Raw genomic sequence first — 15,118 nt, forward strand, 5'->3', positions numbered from 1 at the left:
CGTCACACACTGCCAGGAACTCAGCTGAGTTTTTAGCAGGACATTCCAGCCATCTTCCCTCCCTCCCTCCGGACTTCTGGTCCCGAGACATCGGCAATTCCCCTGCTATTGCGGAGGGAGGAGGACTGAGCCTTCGGAACAGCCAGCACGGGGCGTTCCCAGCTGTATGCTGGCCCCGCCCTTTCTCCCTAAGGCTCTTCTCATTGGTCAGTTGGTGTGCAGTGCACGCTCCAGCGCTTCTGTGTGGAGGAGAATACTGGCCGTCTCATGAATTATGCAAGAAGGCGCGTCTTGGTCAGGATGGGGCTGGGCGGGGATTGGCTGGAGGGGCTGTAATTCAGAGGTTTCCGGAGCTGCGGCGGCGGCGGCGGCGTAGACTGGGAGGGAGAGCCTGGGGTTCCGTCGTTGCAGCGGAGGGAGTGAGCCCGAACCGGATCCTTGACGAGTAACCCGGCTCGGCTCTCCCTCTCCGCGTCTGCGAGGAGAGACCCTGCGGCCTGAGGGAGCCCGCGGCCCGTAACCCCGGAGCAACGCACCCCGGCCTGTCGGGCCTCAGCCCGAGAAACAGGTGAAGGGTGTGAAGGGTGGGGTCGCGCCCCCCGCGCGGCTCCCGGGCCCGAGGACGCGGTGGGCGCCGGAGGGGACGGAGGCTTTTGGCTGGTTGGGGGGAAGTTGTGGAAGGAAACTTCAGAGGGGCGGGAGGATAGAGGAGACTTGGAGGGCCGCTCCGAAGGGACACCTCCGGGGTGACAGGAGCGGGCCTCTGAAGGGACAGAGGGCGCTGGAAGGAAGTTTCGTTCTTCGGAGGAAGGGAAGGCGGCGAGGAAGAGAGAACGGGCTCGAGGGGGGAGGACCGTGGGGCGAGAGCACTCGCGTGGGGGTGGCGGGAGTGAGGGACAGCCCCCCCCACTTCCTGCTCCCTGGGACTCGGGGACGTTCCGGCCATAGGAGCGGCTGTCAAGCCCGCAGAGGTCGCGGAGAGGCGGGGTGGCGTTGAAAAGAGCCCCCCGTCCTCGGCCTTGCCCTGTGTTGGATCCCTTAGGAGCCGGCTGTGCCCCTCTTGGAGGCAGAAATAGGTGTCTTCCTCCTACGGTCTCCTGGGCTCATTGGTTGTGGGTAGGATTATTGCATAAGAATCAAGTTTCCTGTAGGGAAATTGACAGCCTTACACACTCTTTCTAAATCCCCGCCGGTCTTTTTCTAGGTTAAGCCGGGTTTCTCCCCAACCCCCTTCAAAAAAAAAACCCCACAAACCAAAACACAACAACAAAATACCACTCCCCCTCTCCCCCCAATCAAGCCAGCCCTAGAGCGAAATAAACCTCTTTTCTCCTTGTCATTGTTCTTTTATAAACACCTGGTAAACTCGGCCAGAAGATAAATAATGGAGCCTCTACGTTTACTGGATTGTGGTGTTGCTTAATTGCATAGGGCAGAATGAGCCAATCGCGAGTAGGAGTTTTTTTTGTCTCAGAGCCAAGATCTTGGGTAAATGCAGAGGAGAGGGAAACAAAGACTGGCTGGCCTTGGTGAAGCCATGTGTGCAAACTTTACCTGTGTTCGGGTGGTGTGGCGGGGCTTCCGTTAGCCAAATCCAAACTGCCACCCAAGTTGCTTTTTCCATGTTTAGTAGACATCCCTCTGTTATATCAAGTGGGTGTATAGTGTTGACACCCTTATTCTTATACAAAAATATGTGTAATGTGCATCTGCTGGTTTTATATTCTGTGTATGGGTTGTAACTTTGGTTAGCTGTGCTGATAAAGCCTTGGTTTGAATACATCAGAATAGTAAATCATCTCAGTCTCTTATATGTGGCTTTAGACTGTTATAACCTGATTCAGCCAGTTTCCTATTTTGTTATATGTTAAATATGTCTGTGTTCCTTGAGTCAACACATTTATTTCCTTATTACATGTGCCAGACTGGAATACTGGCAGAATTTATGCTCAGACTAGTGGGATGGGGGAAGGAAGGCTGCAATACAAAAAAAAAAAAAAAAAAATTGTTGTAGATGTTGGAGGGTTGTTCTTAGTCTCTATATTTCTTAGCACATCCATCACAAAAAAACCACTAGCAAGTTTATGAGTCTTTTGTTTTTGTGTGTAGTCCTGTTGGAAAGAAGAACCATTTAGAAATATCCACAGTTGTGATTTGACCCACAAGGGTTAGATATAGATAGTTCATATCCTATTTTGTAGACTAGGAAATTGAGGCCAAAGGAACAAGACATTTGCCTAAGGCAGCAGAGTGCCGTAGTGGTGGAACTCACACTCCTGTATATTTTGTGTTCTTTCGACTATCTATGCTTAAGTATTCGGTCTTATTTTAGAGCGAGTGTAAACCCCAGTGGGAAAACTGTCAGTGAAATTCTAACGTACACATGGATAGTGAAATACCACCAATAGGCTGTAAGACTCCATGGGAGATATGTGATAAACAGGAGGAAAAGTGCAAGTGGGGTTTGCCAAGGTCATTTTTCTAACTGCTCTATCTAACTTGGGAAGTAACTGACTTTTTAGTTGGCATAATTTATCCTCAGAATTTAGCTATTTCCTAATGGAAAGAGATATTTATTTAGGCAAGCTTGTAGATGAAGGACAGTTGTGACCTAAATGTCACTTCAGCCTGTGGCTGGATCAGTGGCCGTTTGCGTTTCCAGAAAGTTGCTTTCTCCTCCTTGATTCTGCATGTTTTGACATTTAGATGTGAGATGGGGCAGAGATAGTGACTCTCATTTCAGACACAGAGTCCAGCACCTTTTTACCTTATAGTTTTCTCAGAGATGGTGTACAAATGAACAAATATTTACTTTCTGCAACTTAGTGAAAGTTGCGGTGAAGAATGAGATGACTTGTTTATAGAACTTGCAGTTTACTGAGGCAACTTGAAAAATGCTTTACCCCTACAATGCAGCATGTCTTCAAAGAGATGGTGGGACATTGTCTGATATTCAATAAATTAGCTATTTTATATAATGTACTAGAGGCCTGATGCACGAAAATTCGTGCAAGAGTAGGCCTTCCTTCTCCTGCCTGCTGGCACTGGCTTCCCTCCGGCCCCCGGGACCAGGGCTGCTTCCCTCCAGCCATCGGCAGGCACCCAGGATCCAGGCTTCGCTCTGGCCCTGGCTTCATCCAGAAGGACGTCCGGTCTAATTAGCATATTACCCTTTTATTAGTGTAGATAGCACAGATAAAGAATATTTCTATTATTGTGGAAAGTTCTACTGGACAGTGTTGTAGTAAGCGCTACAGGTCTTTAGAGGAAGGAGAGGTTACAAGGCATGGAGTTCTGTAGGAATTCTTCTTGCCAAAGGAGAGATTTGATCTGGGTCTCAAATAATGGTTGGAGTTTGATATCTATAAAGAATTTCCGGTGAGGAGTTATGGTGATATAGCACAAAATCCTGGTAGATTAGGCAGGTAAGTAGGGGAGAAGGAGTGCCTACTTATATGATATCTTGACTATAAGACCAAGGAATTTCAGTACAATCCTTTTGTAGGGGAAGCTTTTAACGATGTGTGAGGCCAAGTACTGGTGTTTAATTATGGAGTGCCTACTATGTGTCAGGCATGTGGCCGGCATTGGTTAATTTGTACAAAGTATATCAGTACACATAGCCTCTGCCCTGGTGGAGTTGTCATTGAGGTTAACCTTATAAACTGGGAGCACCCAAAGAAAGGTGAACTGATTTATTGGATTTGTGTGCGTTAAGTGCAGGTATGTGTTTGTTTTTTTGGATGTTTAATTGTCTACAAATTGACTACTCACCTTTTATGTCTTCCATATTTTAAAAATTTTACTATAACTTTTGGGTCATTCATAAAAACCAGCCAAAGAACACTTTAAGAACATCCCCAAATCCTGAAGAACCTCTGGTGTCCTGTAGCAAGCAGCCTTGGTGAGGTTCAGCCTTGGCATTGCTGGGCTGTTTCAGTCTTTGTTGGTTATGGTGAAAAAATTAATGTTATGGTTACACATTTGTTGCTAGAAACCTTGGCTTACTATGGTGCACTTTAATCAGGATGGCCAGATAGTACTTTGGCCGTAAATTGTTTGGGATGTCTTCAGTTTTTAAAGGGAATAGCATATGGAAGAATGAATTTCTATTATGGTCAGTTCTCATTTACCATGTTAGGATTATCACAACTCTTAGTTCAGATAGGCAAACATATTGTACTAGAGGCCCAATGCATGAAATCCGTGCAAGGGGCTCGGCCCTCGAAGCCCCGGCTTCGTCCGGAAGGTTGTCCAGATGTTCGTTCTGCTGTTTTGTCTAATTAGCATATTAGCTCTTTATTATATAGGATTATATAGGATATTGAGAGCCAGTTATTGTGCTAGGCAGGATCCAGAGATAGTGAAACATGGTCCCTGTTTTCACGGAACTGGGGGCATTACTGTGGGGACAGAGGGTATGCTCTGTTAGTATGGACTTCAGGCAGAGTAGATGACAGAATAGTGGTTTAAGGTTCAAACTCTGGAGTCAAACAGATCTGGGATTGGATCCTGGATCTGCCACTTATAGACTCAGTGAAATAAAATAGGTAAAATGTTTAGCATAGTGCCTGGTGCACAGTAAGAATTCCATAAATCTAAGTTCTTATTAAATGTCTAGTTAAAGAGATTGATTCTCTTCACGGATGAGAAAAGACTTTGTCATACAGGGGCTTTATCAGGTGGGAACTCCTGAATAGGGTTTTGTAGGATGAATAGAACTTTTCCTTCAGAGCTAAGTGGTAAGCAGTTGCATTTAAGGCCAAAGGAATAGGAGTAAGAGGCTTAAAACAGCATAGTGCATTCAGGGAGCTCTAAGTGGAAGTTCTTAATTTAGGAGAACTAAACTGAGGGTAAAGGAAGCTGCAGAGCTACAGCTCTTATCCTTTCTCTTCTGTTAATAATTGGGTTCAAATGTCATTAAGTTGTTTTTCCTACTTAGGGAAGTAATACATGCTTGGTGATTATCAGAGGAAAAGGGGGTTGGGGGCAGGTAGAAAGGGGTAAAGGCAGATAAAAGGTGGCTGAAGGAGACTTGACTTTGGGTGGTGAACATAATATATAGATAATGTATTATAGAATTGTACACTTGAAACCTATATAATTTTATTAACTAATGTCACCCCAATAAATTCAATAAAAAAATTAAAAAAGAATACATGCTATTGTAAAACATTTAAATTTGTAAAAATATGTATTATATATTTTTATATATAATAGGTTAATAGTTTGGTGTATATTTCTCCAGACTTCTTGCAGCTTTTTCTACTTATCAGTTTATCTTGGACATATTGCAAATTCCTTTTTCACAGTCTAATAAAAGAACAATAAGGAAGGTAAATCTGCCCCACTCCAAGACAAAATAAGGTTTGGATTATCTGGTTTTCCTTTCTGCTACCTCCATCCACTAGAATAAATGACATTTCTAATCAGTGAACTTTTACCTGACCTTTGACTTTTTAACTACAATGGATGAGGAACTTATATTTTGAGCTTTCCTAACATAGCTATTATTATAGTGTTGAAATGCTTGGGCAGTGTGGTTGAGGGTTTTATGGTCCACAGTTGCTATAGATAAAAGAATGGTCCAGCCCTAACCGGTTTGGCTCAATGGATAGAGCGTCGGCCTGCGGACTCAAGGGTCCCACGTTCGATTCCGGTCAAGGGCATGTACCTTGGTTGCAGACACATACCCAGTAGGGAGTGTGCAGGAGGCAGCTGATCGATGTTTCTCTCTCATTGATGTTTCTAACTCTCTATCCCTCTCCCTTCCTCTCTGTAAGAAATCAATAAAATATATTAAAAAAAAAAAAAAAAGAAAGAAAGAAAGAATGGTCCAGATCCACAACCTCTTGGACCTTGGGGTCAGTTGTTTTAACTTCTCTGGGTTTCAGTTTCTCTATCCAAAAAATGGTCCAATTGGAGGGGAGTCGTGAAGATTAAGCAAGATACTGTATATAAACTACTTTGCTCAGCGCCTGGCAGATAGCTAATAATTAATATTAAAAACTGCACATATATCTAACTAAAAGTCAGGGAAGTTATGATTCATGGTAGCCATTAATGACCCAAAATAAAGGAAAGAAGGAGTAATTGGGAGATTCTAACCTAATAGGGAAAAATGAAATGAAGAGGGACCAGGGGGATTTACATTGTGGTGGAGGAGATGGAGGCCATCACGTAAAAGAAATAGGCAAAGCAAAATGAAAATTTCTGTTTACACCAATGTCCCCATGAGAATCTCTCTGCCTTTTCCAAAACCTGTGACTGAGGCTCATTTATTTTAAGCAATATTCACTACATTTATTATCACTTCGAAATTTGGAGTTCTTTATGACACAAAAAGTGCAGATAATATTGAAAGTTTGAGGGGTAGAGGAGTCAGGCAAGGACAGCGTTCAGTTGGGGGCGGGGGGAGGCGGAGTAAGAGGCTGGGAGGTGATTTGTTCCTTCTCATCTTTGTGTGTTTATGTGTACGAGTGTGTGTTTTCATTGGAGGAGTAGAGCTGTTTGCCTGTCCTGTAACTTTTATTTGCAAATGAATTTGTATTTGAAATTGCCTTGCGGTGAAGAAGCAGCACTCAGCTTCTCTGCAAAACAGGTTCTCACACACCAGCTCTCCGGTTTTGGATCGGAGAAGACAAGAAGGAAAGGCCTTCCAGTTGTTTCTTGGCCGTACGTGCGCTGGAGGAAGCCAGCAGAGCTTGAAAGAGAAAGTGAACCTTCTGGTAAATAAATGGCTTCCCCATTGTGGAGGAGGAGTACAGATTATTAGGGGGATGTTTGGGTAGTTTTTGTAGAAGCCATTTCTGAAAACTGATTTAGATTATCGAAGGCAAACCCAATTTAGGAAAACCCTACCTTGTCTGGTATTAACCACCTGTTTTCCCGTTCTGTTGATTGAATTTATTAGTTTGCGGTGTCCTGACCTCTCATTCTTGTTACAAGAATTAGAGGATTTGAGTCAGAATTGGAGCACCTGCTTAGGTGAAAGCTTCCTAAAGTGCATGTTCTTCACATCTTTGCTAATGTTAATTTTGTTTTGCTGTTTAGCAAGCACTTTTTCTGACAGAATCTGAAAGCATTAGACTTTTACTTTGTTCTTCCCTACTCTTCCACCTCAGTCCACCCAAATGTAATCCTCAAAACCTCAAAACCCAGCTGTTAGCTGTGTAATTACCTCTCCTAGAAACCCAAGTGCAATATTGCATCAAGTTAGCATTAAAATAGTCGGCCTTTGAATTTTTTTCTACTTGTGGTTTAGACATAATAAATATTTAATCTCAGACTGACTGCCTGACAAATCTGTTTTGTATTTGGGCCTTTTAAAAAAAATCAATATGTTTAGGGAAAGAAAATTTATTGAAACATTAACCAAACTAAAACATAATTAGGATGGTAACTGTCTAATTCATAGGGGCAGGTGGAATAATTGAAGCATTCTGAAGCTAAATGTCAATATTCTTTATTCCATGTGTTATTGTCTCTTTGCATTAGAGTGCATAAACAAGAGTGGGATGTAAGTGGGAGTAAGCATGTGGGACACTTTAGGGTCCTAATTGCTATGTTGAAGAATCCTGGGGCCATCCAAGATTCCTGTTTCTCTAATGTACCACTGTAGTTCCATACGTCTGTTGTCGGGGAGGTTGTGCCTATTGAGGAACAGAAGGTTTATGGGAATTCTCTGTACTTTCCACTTAATTTTGCTTTGAACTTAAAACTGCTTTTAAAATTAAAGGTTATTCATTTAAAAAGAAAAAGTTCTGTTTCTGCAGAAATATCCGAGATGTCCAAGGTCAGAAGTGCTTTGTATGCAGCTATGTGATTCCATAGACTTCTACCTCAGTTTACCCTAAGCTTTACAATGAGAGTACCATTCTTTTATACCCACTGAGAATATTTTCCAAATAGTGGAGAATGAGACTGGAGGTGGGGGACAGAGAAGATTCCCTACCACCTCTGGGTTAAATAGTTACCCCTTTCCCTAGAAGAGATGAATGTGAGTCTTAACCATAGACTTGCAGCAAGAATATATTAGTTTTGTTTTTCAGTTCCAGACTCCAGTTTTCTTTATTGTAAAAGTAATATTTTTGGAAAACATGTTTTAATTAATCAGTACAAAAAGGTATGTAGTAAGTGGACAGTATCTCTTCCTTAGGGACTGTTAGTTACCTATTTCTCACTTACCTTTTCAGAATGATTTATGTGTACACATGCAAATATATTTTCACTTTTTTTCTTCCATCAGTAGGGGTAAATTATACACAATAACTCTTTATCTTGCTCTTGTCACTTTGTCATAGAAAACACTCAATGTGAATATGTTTATATCTGCCTCATGTTTTTAAGGTCTGTGTAGTAGTATTTTAAGCTATGGATGCTATTATTCATTTAATTAATCTAATGGTAGGCACAGATTTTTGTAGAATCTGAAGACAGAAGTCAGTGTTGTAAATATCCTTATGTTTGTGTTCAGGTACATACAAATAAATCTATGCATATAGTATACTTTTAATGTTTTAATTATAATATGCATACTGTTTAGAAATGTAGCTTTTCAATTAACAGAGTGCACATTTCCCCCCTTAATTTTTGGGAGAAGTCTAAAGCACACCACTCCTAAAACACAGCAAACTGTTTCATTTAAGCCCCGTTGCTCCTTTGGCAAGTGGGGCAGGGGTAGTTTTTGGTGTTTTGTATTGTTCCCACGGATGGTTGCTCACTGATGCTTTTGTTTGAGTTGTCTATAGCAGCAATTCTCAGAGGACTGTTCAGCAGACCCGTGGGGGTTCCTGAGCTTCTTTAAGGGGGTTCTTTGATGTAAAAACTACTTTTATAATATTATTTGTGTTTTTTACTTAGTGGCATTTGCACTTTCACTAGTAGTCATTGTAAAAAAAACAAAAACATCATTGTGTCTCAATTCTTGAGGATGAGTCCCCCCTTTTTTTTATCCTCACTTGAGGATATGCTTATTGATTTGAGAGAGAGAGAGATAAAGGGTGGGGGTGGAGAAAGAGAAAGAGAGAGCGAGAGTGAGAGTGAGAGAGAGAGAGAGAGAGAGAGACGTGAGCGAGAGTGAGAGTGAGAGAGAGAGAGAGAGAGAGAGACGTGGATGTGAGAGAGAAACATCGATTGGTTGCCTCCTGTATGGGCTCTGACCAGGGATTAAATCTTCAATCTAGGTATGTGCCCCAACCAACGGAGCCACCCAGCCAGGGCAATGTTGTCTGTTTTTTTGATAGAATATCTACGAACTTATTAAGACAGACGGTTTCTGACTGCTTGGATTACTTTATAAAGACAATTTAACAATTGTTTTTAAATTATACAAGTAGTGTTGTTCTATTTAGACATGTCTTTATAATGTCTTTCATTTATTTTTTTAAAGTATATTTTTATTGATTTCAGAGAAGAAGGGAGAGGGAGAGAGATAGAAACATCATTGATGAGAATCATTGGTTGGCTGCCTTCTGCACACCCCACACTGCCAACCACTGATCTTTTTTACTATCTCTATAGTTTTATCTTTTCCAGAATATCATATAGTTGGAATTATATAGTATGTAGCAATTTCAGATTGCCTTCTTTCACTTAGCAACATTCATTTAGATTCTTCATTGTCTTTTCTTGGCTTGATAGCTCATTTCTTCTTATTCCCTTATTAATAGTCCATTGTCTATGTATACCACAGTTTGTTTATATATTCACCTATTGAAGGACATCCTTATTGCTTCCAAGTTTTTGCTTTTATAATTAAAGCTGCTATAAATATTCATGTGCAGGTTTTTGTGTAGATACAAGCTTTCAACTCATTTGGGCAAATACCAAGGAGAATAATTGCCAGATTGTATGTTAAGAATTTGCTTAGTTTTGTAAGAAACTGCCAAACTGTCTTCCAAAGTGGCTGTTCAATTTTGCATTCTCACCAGAAATGAATGGAATTTCTGTTGCTCCACATCCTCCCCAGCATTTGGTGGTGTCAGTATTTTGGATTTTGGACCTTCTAATTAATAGGTGTTTAGTGGTATCTCATTGTTTAATTTGTAATTTCCTGGTGGCATATGATGTCAAGCATCTTTTCATATGCTTTTTTTGCCATCTCTGTATCTTCTGTTCAGATTATTTTTAAAATTGGATTGTTTTCTTATTTTTGAGAGAGTTTTAAGGATTCTTTGTCTATTTTAGATAAATTAAAATTTTGCTCTTTAAAACTTTAAAAAACTGTCATAAAATGATGTTTTAGAATCCAAAGTCATGCAGAAACAAACTTTAGGATGCTTGTGTTTAGTATACTAGGGACAAGGAAATGAAGTACTTACCTTTTCACCCCCTAAATTTAATCCTCAAACTCTCCTGGGTCTAGATAGGGCTGGCCAGAGGCCTATAGTCCATAGTGTATAGATTTAGATACTGGTTTTTATGTTTAATCTCTCTGCCCTTTCATATAATGTGTTGGATGGTATATTGATTCCTCCTTAAACCCTGAACAGTGCTGAGCCTGGGTGGAATGGAAGAGTGGAGAAATACTGAAAATGTATAAATCTTTTGAGGGCGGAAAAATCACTATTTCTAGAGGTCATTCTTCTCGGGCCCTTTTAAATCACTTTTTTGGGGTCATATTAAGAGACAAAAGTGAGAAAACAGTCTTCCAGGAGGTCCTGAGAGCCTTTAAGGCAATGAATCCTGGGAAGAAAAGTAACAAGAGTGTTTTGAGTGTCTTTGTGAACTTCTTGGTGGCTTTATCTTGGGGTTCAGAAACATTAGCCTAATTGAAAGGTATATCACCAGTGTCTCTACATTACCAAATTAAATAGTGCTACTACTCTCTCACCATTTTATTCACCCTTTTAGTGGTACTGGACAGAGTTGAACACCTTTTTGTCTTAAGACACTCTATTCTTTTTTAATATATATATATATATATATATATATATATATATATACACACATATATATACATACATATACTACATATATATAGTTTTATTGATTTCAGAGTGGAAGGGGGAGAGAGAGAGAGAGAGAGAGAGAGAGAGAGAGAAGCATCAGTGATGAAAATCATTGATCGACTGCCTCCTGCATGCCCCACACCGGGGATCAAGCCCACAACCTGCGCACGTGCCCTGACCAGGAATCGAACTGTGACCTCCTGGTTTATAGGACAACGCTCAACCACTGAACCATCGTGGCTGGGCAAGACACTATTCTTCCAACTTCTGTGACTCCTGGTTTTTCTTATTGGTCTTTCTATGAGACCTTTCCTGGTTCATTCTCTACGTAAATACTAATGTTGAAGTGCCTTGGGCCTTTGTCTGGGGTTATTTTTTCTTCTCTTTTTCAATTGTCCTCCCTACATTTGTTACTTGGGTTTTAACCATCATCTACATCCTGATGACTATCAAAGGTGTGCCTCCAACTCAGGTGTCTCTAGGCTCCCAATACCTGTATCCTGGTGCTCACGTGACATTTCCCTTTGGACAGCCTGTAGTTGTCTCATGTATCTTGTCCAAAACAACTCTTAAGCTTTTCTCATTACAAGCTTGTGCCTTTCCCCCCAACGTTCCTCATCTAAATAAATGGCATCACTCCATTGTGCAAGTAAACAACCTAGGAATATCCTTAATTCCCTTGTTCTCTCATAACCTCTGCTTCTCTTCAAGTTATCAGCAAGTCCTGTTGGTTCTGCCTCCAAAGTTTTCTTAAATTCCTTTGTCACATCCTGATTTCTGTTCCCACTCTGTGGTAGATACCCTAAAAACCCTTCTGTACAAAACACCAAAAAATGTTGGGTAAACTGAGTTCTTAAGAAAATTTGGGAACTCTTCAGAGGCAAAAATCAAATGGAACCTCACCAAAAAAGGGGAGAAGAAGCCAGCTTATAATGGGGGTGGAGGATGTGGGGGGGGGTGCAGGAGGGGGAAAGGCATGATATACCTAGCTCTTATTACTAAGGATTTCTAGTTAACAGCCACTCAAGGGCAGGTACATGGTCTTGGTCTTAGTAAGGAGTTGGAACTGCTAAATTGAAATTCTAAGCTGAGATTTTAACATAAAAAGGTCTGTTTTCCAAGAACAAATAGTTACTTCCTCTTAGATCCCTCACCTAATCTTGTCAACCTGACCTCAGTCACTCACTATCCTGTCATCTTTACTGCTCTTATCACCAGTGTTAATTATCTTCCTCATTTACTTGTCTGTATTCCTCCATTTCAAAGAGGGCAGAGACCTATCTGTTCTGTTCACCACTCTATATACCCTGGCCTTGGTTCCAAATTGTGTGTGTGTGTTTTTTTTAATAAATAAATGGGCCAATGTCAAGTAAGCAGATTCCTTCTGAGAATATAACATGATGTTACCTATTTTTTTTATTTTGGTACTAAAAAAAAGAGATAACATCATGTTATATTTTCACTTTAAAATATAATTTTAATTTTTACCCAAGTAATGCATACAAATAATTTAAGAAGTCGAAGAATGCTAAAAGACATATTGATATCTTTTGTGCTATCCCTCCTTACTTTTACATATTACTTCCCAGAGATAGCCACTTTCAAAGCATTTAGCTTTTTCTTCTGGTATTTATGTCCATGCTTCTAAGTAATAAGCTTATACTACTATTCTTTTTTTTTTCTTTATTGATTGATTAAGGTATATGTGTCCTTATCTCCCCATTGCCCCCCCACACACTCATGCCCTCACCCCCCTGGTGTCTGTGTCCATTGGTTAGGCTTATATGCACGCATACAAGTCCTTTGGTTAATCTCTTCCCCTTACCCCCGCCCTCCCCTACCTTCCCTCTGAGGTTTGAGGGTTTGATCGATGCTTCTCAGTCTCTGGATCTGTTTTTGTTCATCAGTTTATGTTGTTCATTACTGTTCTTGATATATCAAATTTTAGATATCTTTTAACTTCTTATCACTGGTGAAGATTTATTTTTTTTAACCACCACTATTCCTTCCCATATACCTCACAATATAATCATAATTTTTAAGCCACTTTTGTTAAACCACTAATCATACATTTTATTTCAACTAAATATTGTTCACTGATAAGCCATGTAGTATACTCTGATTGTGTTTCCTTTCATATACAAATATTTGCTTTTTCCTGGCATTAATATTTTTATTAAAAATGTTTTTTTCCTTATACCTATTGCTAACTTCCCCAAATGTTCCAGCAGGTCTCTGAAATGCTTGGCAGTTTACTTAAAAAACAAACTTAAATACATTGACAGTCTGTTCGTTATTTTCTAGGCAACCCCCATGCCCCTTGCCCAGTCCTGCTGCTATATGAGTCTCCTTTTACCACTGTCCTTTATTGGAGTTCCCTTTTTGTGGATCCCATGTCTTCCTCTTTCTGGTAAAGGTGCATGGGAAGGACATTTTTTGAGATGGCATGTATCTGAAATATCTTTATTCTTTTTGAATGATCATTTGGGTGGGCATTAAATAATTCATCATTTTGAAGGCATTTTTGGCATTTGGCTTAGAATTCATCAAAGTATGATGCTGTTCTGATTTCTGATCCTCTCTAAGAGACCTGGTTCTTTTCTCTGGAAGCTTGTATAACTTATTTATTCCCACTCTTCTGAAATTTCGTTGGATTGGGTACTAGATGAGTCCCTTTTAATCTGGAAAGGGAAATTATTATTATTTTTTTAAAAATATATTTTATTGGTTTTTTACAGAGAGGAAGGAAGAGGGATAGAGAGTTAGAAACATCGATGAGAGAGAAACATCAATCAGCTGCCTCTTGCACACTTCCTGCTGGAGTCCAACCCCAGCGGGTCCAGGGGTCCCCAAAGGTGTGGATGGAGTCTGCGAAGAAGGAATGACACGAAGACAGCCTTCAGTTGATCAGCAGCCTAGTCAGGACCTCTAGCCAGGATCTCCAGCCAAAGTTCTGGTCGGAGTTCTGGTTAGGAACTGATCAGGATCTGATGTTTATTGTCTTGTTACATCCATATTTATACCAGCCGATTTTAATCCTGTCAATTTCTATTACAAAGGTTAGGGCGTTTCTTATCTCCATTCCAGGGAGTAAAGATTATGTAGCTTAACTACCCGCCTGGCACTTAATTAAGGGGTTGTATCCCCTCCCTAACCTCAGGGAAAAATCCCCACCTGGGGAAACAACCTTTCTCAGAGAGGTGACCTTGGTTAAAACACATGGCGCTAAGGAGAGCAAACATATTAAGAACAATATGCTATATATGCCAGGTCCCTTGAAACATATGCTGTGCAGATGTTTCTTTCCTGCAGCGACTGGGTCAAGCAGCAAGGATGGACCGGCTTCCGGCAAGAGAGAATCATTGATCAGCTGCCTCCTGCATGCCCCCTACTGGGGATCGAGCCTGCAACCTGGGCATGTGACGTGACCAGGAATCGAACCTTGATCTGACTTATATTTTGAAAGGATTTATAATGTGAAGAATAGACTGTAGAGCAAGCATGTCAAACTCAAAGGCTAACATGGGCCAAATAAATGAGGCATGTGGCCTGCAGGCTGCAAGTTTAACATGCTTGCTGCAGAGGGACAAGGGTAAGAGCATCAAAATCAGTTGGGAATTGAAGGCAGTAATCTAAGGTAAGAGATGATGGTGACTTGGACTAAGATTGTATTAGTGGAGCCATGGCTAATGTTGCTAAATGGTTAGAGTGTTGGTGTGAGCACCAAAGGGTCTTGGGTTTGATTCCCAGTCAAGGGCATGTTCCTGGGTTGCACTTTTAATCCCTGGCTGGTCTCTTTCTCCCCCCCCTCCCTGCCCCCATTCCAATCTCTGTAAAAAATGGAAAAAGTATTCTCAGGTGAGGATTAACAACAACAAAAAGATTATAGCAGTACAGTGATGAGAAGTGCTCACATCTATAATAATAAAAGCGTAATATGCTAATTAGACCAGATGTCCTTCCAACGACCTTCCGGACAAAGCTGGGGCTGCGAGGGAAGCCCGGGTCCTGGGTGCCAGAGGGAAGCTAGTACTGTCAGCTGGGGGAAGGAAGGCCTACTCTTGCATGAATTTTGTGCATCGGGCCTCTAGTTCTAGTTATATTTTGAAGACAGAACCAACAGAATTTGTTAATGGATTGGCTGTTGTGGGGGGAGAAGGGGGAAG

General features: G+C 41.0%; 1 protein-coding gene across 5 annotated transcripts in view; it reads left to right on the top strand.

The window, feature by feature from the left end:
* Positions 1-274: 274 nt before the first annotated feature.
* Positions 275-15,118, top strand: part of STAT3 (signal transducer and activator of transcription 3) — a 48,863-nt gene continuing 34,019 nt past the window's right edge. For 3 of the 5 annotated variants that reach the window (XM_006092370.3, XM_023756908.1, XM_023756909.1), the window contains exon 1: positions 333-568. The gene's annotated coding sequence lies outside the window, so the exon portion shown is untranslated. Of the gene's footprint in view, positions 569-6,606; positions 6,729-15,118 lie in introns of those variants that run through there. The other 2 variants (XM_006092366.2, XM_006092365.3) reach the window with 2 other exon arrangements.

This window comes from Myotis lucifugus, unplaced genomic scaffold (assembly GCF_000147115.1).
Source record: "Myotis lucifugus unplaced genomic scaffold, Myoluc2.0 scaffold_100, whole genome shotgun sequence".
Lineage (NCBI taxonomy): Eukaryota > Metazoa > Chordata > Mammalia > Chiroptera > Vespertilionidae > Myotis > Myotis lucifugus.